At 38.6% G+C, this 6,000-nt stretch overlaps 1 protein-coding gene across 1 annotated transcript in view; it reads right to left on the bottom strand.

Moving 5' to 3' along the window:
- Window positions 1-6,000, bottom strand: part of LOC122564453 (sodium/hydrogen exchanger 3-like) — a 127,182-nt gene that overhangs the window by 103,868 nt on the left and 17,314 nt on the right. The gene's annotated exons all lie outside the window — the stretch shown is intronic.

Genomic DNA, 6,000 nt, shown 5'->3' with positions numbered 1-6,000 from the left:
GAGTTTTGTCTGTTTGTTTTTTTTTGTTGTTTTTTTTTTGGGTTTTTTTTGTTGTTGTTGTTTTGTTTTGTTTTGTTTTTTTTTTGTTGTCAAATCTTGGCTATTGTATATTTGAGCTAATTGTATATCAATGTTTATATCTGAGAGTTTTGTTTATTTTTGTAAACTTGTAAAAATGTTAAATTTCTAATAAAAATATCTATAAAAAAAAAGGAATGCCCTGCCTGCCAATGTAGTTAACTCAGCCACATTAGGGGCATTTAAACAGTCCTTGGATAAGCATATGGATGATGATGGGATAGTATAGGAGGATGGGCTTAGATTAGTTCACAGGTCAGCGCAACATCGAGGGCCGAAGGGCCTGTTCTGCGCTGTATTGTTCTATGTTCTGTGTTCTATAAACTAAACTAGTCCCACCTGCCTGCTTCTGGCGGAAATCTCTCCACACTGTTCCTATTCATGTACTTATCCAAATTTCTTTTAAACATTGTAACTGTACCTCATCCACCACTTCCTCAGGAAGGTCATTCCACACGTGAACCATCCTCTGTGTAAAGATTTGCCACTCATGTCTTTTTTAAATCTCTCTCTTCTCAACTTAAAAATGTGCTCCCTAGTCTTGAAATCCCCCATCCTAGGAAAAAGACGACTACCATTAACTCTATTTATACTTCTCATTATTTTATAAACTTCTATCAGGTCACCTGTCAACCTCCGATGTTCTAGTGAAAAACGTTCCAGCATATCTAGCCTTTCTTTATAACTCAAACCTTTAATACCCAGCAAATCCTGGTAAATCTCTTCTGAACCCTCTCCAGCTTAATAATTTCCTTCCTATTTATGAGCAACTAGAACTGCACACAGTACTCCAGAAGAGGCCTCACTATAGTCCTGTACAACCTCAACATGACTTCCCAACTCCTATATTCAAAGGACTGAACAATGAAGGCAATCGTGCTGAATGCCTTTTAATCACCCTGTCTATATGTGACAAGAACCTCAAAGAATTATGTACCTGAACCCCTACATCCCTCTATTCTACAACACTACCTAAGGCCCTACCATTAATTGTATAAGCCCTACCCTTCTTTGTTATACCAAAATGCAATTTCTCGCATTTAACCAGATTGACCTCCCATCAGCCATTTTTCAGCCCATTGACCCATTTGATCAAGATCACTTTGTAATCTTAGATAAGAAGACCTAGCTTTGACAAAGGGTCAGTTAGACTCGAAAAGTCAACTCTTTTCTCTCCTTACAGATGCTGCCAGACCTGCTGAGATTTTCCAGCATTTCCTTCTTTTGGTTTGTAACCTTAGAAACCACATAATAAGTGAATGGTCTCACCCTCTCTACAGCCATGTAAAAACAGTACTGACATATTTGATTGTCCACACTATGGGTTGTAGCCAATATAATTGAAATACCATAGGGAATATTTGATATTCAACCAACATTCCAGTTCTGATTATCTTTCTGATGGCATAATTTGTAATTCTATTTTCATGGCATGGCAAGTTTGGCATCCATCATCATTTCTGCTGTCTTCCATTGAAATGGTGAGAAATAAGCGATCAGTACATAGATCATTGAATCACTACAGTGTGGAATCAGGCTACCCAGCTCATCATGTCCACACCATCCCTCTGAAGAGCATCCCAACCAAATGCACTCTCCTACCTTTCTCTGTAACACAGCATGGTTAATCCACTTAGCCTGCGTATCCCTGGGTACTACGGGCAATTTAGCAAGGCCAATGTACCTAACCTGCACATCCTTAGACTGTGGGAGAAGACTGGAGCACCTGACAGAAACCCATGCAGACGCGGAGAGCATATGCCCACTCCACACTGACAGTTGCCTGAGGGTCCCTGGTACTGTGAGATGGCACGGCTAACCACTGAGTCACCGTCCCATTCCATGTGAAGGGTATTTGCTTTTACTAACTTCTTGGAGATATATTTAGATATGTCTCTGCTGTAGAGAAACCATGAAAGAAGTCACCTGATTTTATGAAATCCATTTTGTGAAGTTAAAGGTCCATATTTTATTCTGCTTTCTAGAACTGAAGTGTCCTCCAATAAATTTCACGGACATATGACATGACTAACAACATAGATAACATTGGCACAAGTTTTCCTCAGTATCTAATACGACTGTAGAAATATTATTTATTTTTGAGCTTGGTGCTGAATATAAAGAAAAGAGCATTGTGTCATATTAAAACAAATCTTTATGATTTCAGTTTTACTCTGCTAGTGATACGTGAAGTGAGGTACATCAGGTCAACATTCATAAAGGCTATGGAGTCTGAGATGATATTAATAGCACTTAGATTGTAGAAGGCAGATACATGTCTAAAGTGTCAGATTCATTGACCACCTCAAAAGAGTAATGCATTGTCTAATTCACCATTTCTATGTCATACAGCGAATGGGTTCAATATCCGCTCTTAAGTCAATTCACTCAACAATATCATCTGATTCAAGTCTTTGCAGATCCTACGATACCTTGACACAGATTGCCAAAGCCAACTGTCTCAAAGTTTGCGTTAGTGGATGGTGTGTTGATAGAAAGACTATGACATTACATTTTCAGCTCTGAATTCCAGGCAATAAGGAAAGATACTGTTGCACATAGGTTCTGTTATCAAGCATGTTAATACATACTTTAGTGGGGCATTCAAGTTTGAATCCCAGCTTATGAAATATCATTCCAGTTTATGTATGAGTTGCACCTATTCCCTCAAGCTAGATGCTGCATCTGAACCAATGAAAACTTTCACAATCTGGGCACGGTTTTTTAAGGTATGTGACCAAGTGGACGTGTTGATGAGACTGCCACCATACCTTTTACTGTAGCCTTTGCACTTGAGCTGGTTCAGTCAACTGAATCAGCAATCTGAGTCTGTGGGTGCATTTCTGTTCAACCTCTTCAAATCAAACATGGCAGGTTTGGTTAGTCTGCAAGGACATCACTTTTTCAAAGGTTAATTTGTCATCTTCTATGATGAACTCTTATTCCCTAATTCCTGGAATTGAATTTTCAAATTATTGGCTATGAATGAGTTAATTGCTTAATGTGGCAAAAATGAGGACTGCAGATGCTGGAAATCAGAGTCTAGATTAGAGTGGTGCTGGAAAAGCACAGCAGGTCAGGCAGCATCTGAGGAGCAAGAAAATCGACGTTTTGGGCAAAAGCCCTTCATCAAGAATGAAGTGCTTTTGCCCGAAACATCAATTTTCCTGCTCCTCGGATGCTGCCTGACCTGCTGTGCTTTTCCAGCACCACTCTAAACTAGAGTCTAATTGGTTAATGTGCCAAATTTATTTGTAAAAGCCAGTTGCTGCAATGATGCCACATATTGTTTTAGAACCTCACATCTTTTTCTCAAGCATCTCTGGCAGAATGTATATTATTCAATCTCATTTTTCTTTGACTTGAATTATTTTTCGAGAGCACTTACTCTTCTACAAAACGTATACATGTTCTCTGAAATGCTGTAATATTTGCAAACCCTACGCTCTGAGGCAATGTATAAGACGTGCCTTCTTGCCATCCACAACTATACCTGGATTGCACAACAACTTTATTTCTAGCAAATTCTCCAGTTTGTGTACTCGTCCGCTCCTCCTTAACTAATCAAGCACAGTGAACAACAATAGTAAACAAACTCACATAATCAGACATGGAACAATTGGACATTATAATATACGTTATTTACAGTCACACACGTATGTGCTCTTGACCAAGCAGCCAATATGTGCATAACTGGAGCATAGCAGAAATTGGAGTCCTTAGAATAACCAAATAAAAGCTTTTCTTGAAAGGAAACTGGGTCATATTCTTAAGTGTAAAGTGCATTTCAGAATGACAGAGTGAAAAACGAAGCCAACAGCAGCAGTCTGTCAGCATGCCTTAGGATTGTGCTAGAAACTCTCTTCAAATCCAGTTAAAGCACCTGCATTTACTTAGCAGCTTTCAAGACAAGCAAACCATTCCAAACTGTGTTGAAAAATAATGCCATGAGATATATTACAATTGATCAGTCAGGGCACCGATTTTACATCTTATCTGACAGTGCAACACACCATCAGTGCTTCACTGGAGTGTCAACAAAGATCATGCCCTCGAGTAGATTTCTAAAGCACAATGAAACAAGTGCATTGGGAAAATTAAAGACCAACCAGAACTTCCGAAGTAAAATATATAAAATATATAACTTACTTTCAAAGTTATGTAATGCATAATTGAGCTACAACAGACAGGAAGCTGCAGGTCCGATTAGTTGAGCTTAGGTAAAATGCTAAAGTTGAATTTTAGTAGTCAATTGTGGTTCAATTGGTAGCACTCTTACCTTCAAGACTAGAAGTTACTTGACTGAATTACTAATCCAAAGCTTGAGACAAAAGCCTATGCTGACACCACTACAGTATGGATAGTGTGTTTCACTGTTGGAGGTGGCATCTTGCTCAGGAGCTGCTAAACAGGTCCCAACCTCCTGCTTAGGTGGAGGTAAAATATCCCTGTGGCAGTATGGCAAGAAGTGCATATGTCCAGGCTAAAATGTATCCCTCAACAACAGTGCAGAAAGAGGTTATCAGTTCATCGTTGCTACTTGAGGGAACTTAGTTTGTACAAACTCTCTGCCGTATTTTCGATATAAAGTGACTCACTATAAAAGTATTTCATTAGCTGTAAGATGGTCATCATGAAAAGCACCATACAAATGCAAATATTGCTTGCCTTCTGCATCAGAAGATGCAATGTTCAAACTCTGCTCTTTGCATGTTAGTGAATGAAGAATTATGCTTCTGATCCAGAAATTAATTTACAAAAATCTGTTGGAGGTTTAAGAATAATTATGTAAACGATAAGTCAGTGCAACAAACATTAGAAAAGTGAAGAATGCACTCCTTGGAGTATATACGTCCGTCACTCTGAATCAATTCAACATTATTAGAAGTATGCAGCTCTCCTCATAGGCTGTTCTCTTCATGGTTGGTATATGTTTCCCCCAATTTAAGGTGCAGAATAAGGGTTATCTATCTTATTTTACGATGCTTCAGCCCAATCCACATCCACCAACCTGTTGTGGAAACTCTGTTCACATTTTGACAACTGTTATAAATTGTAGCGAAGCAACTGAGACAGCCTTTAACATTCTAAAACAATTAACTAAGTTCCCGAAAGTTAATTTACCATATCTCCCAATATCAATGGATCTTTTAATAAATTTAAGTATTCAAAACTGGATCCATAACTTTGCAAAATCTAATCACTTCTTTTTGGCATACCAAGAAGTCTACCAAGTTTCTTTGAAATCCATCCATTGATTTTTGAACATTTTGTTTATGGACTAACTGCCAAAAAACATTATCTCCATCCACCTTCAGGGTCAAGATAACTGGAAGTGCGTACATATATTTGAGCAAGTGTTTTTTTTTAAAAATCAGCTATGTTCCTACAACGTAACCGTTAGCAAAACTGAAAAGTGCCATTCCTGCCCCAATCCAAGTTGGAACAGTGGAAGAGATCAAGACGTAAAAAAAAGTTGAAATTGTAGGGGGGGGAATGCTTCAATACGATTGAACGCCTTGGGGATGAAAGTGACAAGTTGCCCCAAAGTAAGATCTGCCCACAGAATAGAGATGGTTGTGAAATGACATGCAAACAGCATATGGTTTTCTAATCCAGAGGGATAAAAGGCACATTAAATTGGAAGTGATACATGAGTTCTCTCACAAAAAGAGCATCTAGGATCTTCATACAATTTAGGTGCAGGGGTAAAGAAGCAACTTGCTGTGTGGGAAAGAAACAAGAGAAGGTCAGAGCAAAAAATATTCTGATGGCATGATTGTGTCTGAAAGTAGAATGAAAGGAACAGGTGCCAAGTGGTGTTGAGGTGTCAGAAAAAATGATCTGGAAAATAAACCTGAGTCTCAACTTGCCATCTTTATCAGTCTGCTGTACTTGCCGTGTTCTGCTCATGTCTTCCTT

This window comes from Chiloscyllium plagiosum, chromosome 29 (genome assembly GCF_004010195.1).
Source record: "Chiloscyllium plagiosum isolate BGI_BamShark_2017 chromosome 29, ASM401019v2, whole genome shotgun sequence".
NCBI classification, from domain to species: Eukaryota; Metazoa; Chordata; class Chondrichthyes; order Orectolobiformes; family Hemiscylliidae; genus Chiloscyllium; species Chiloscyllium plagiosum.
The sequence above is the reverse complement of the archived record's forward strand: the minus strand, read 5'-3'. Positions and strand labels throughout refer to the sequence as shown.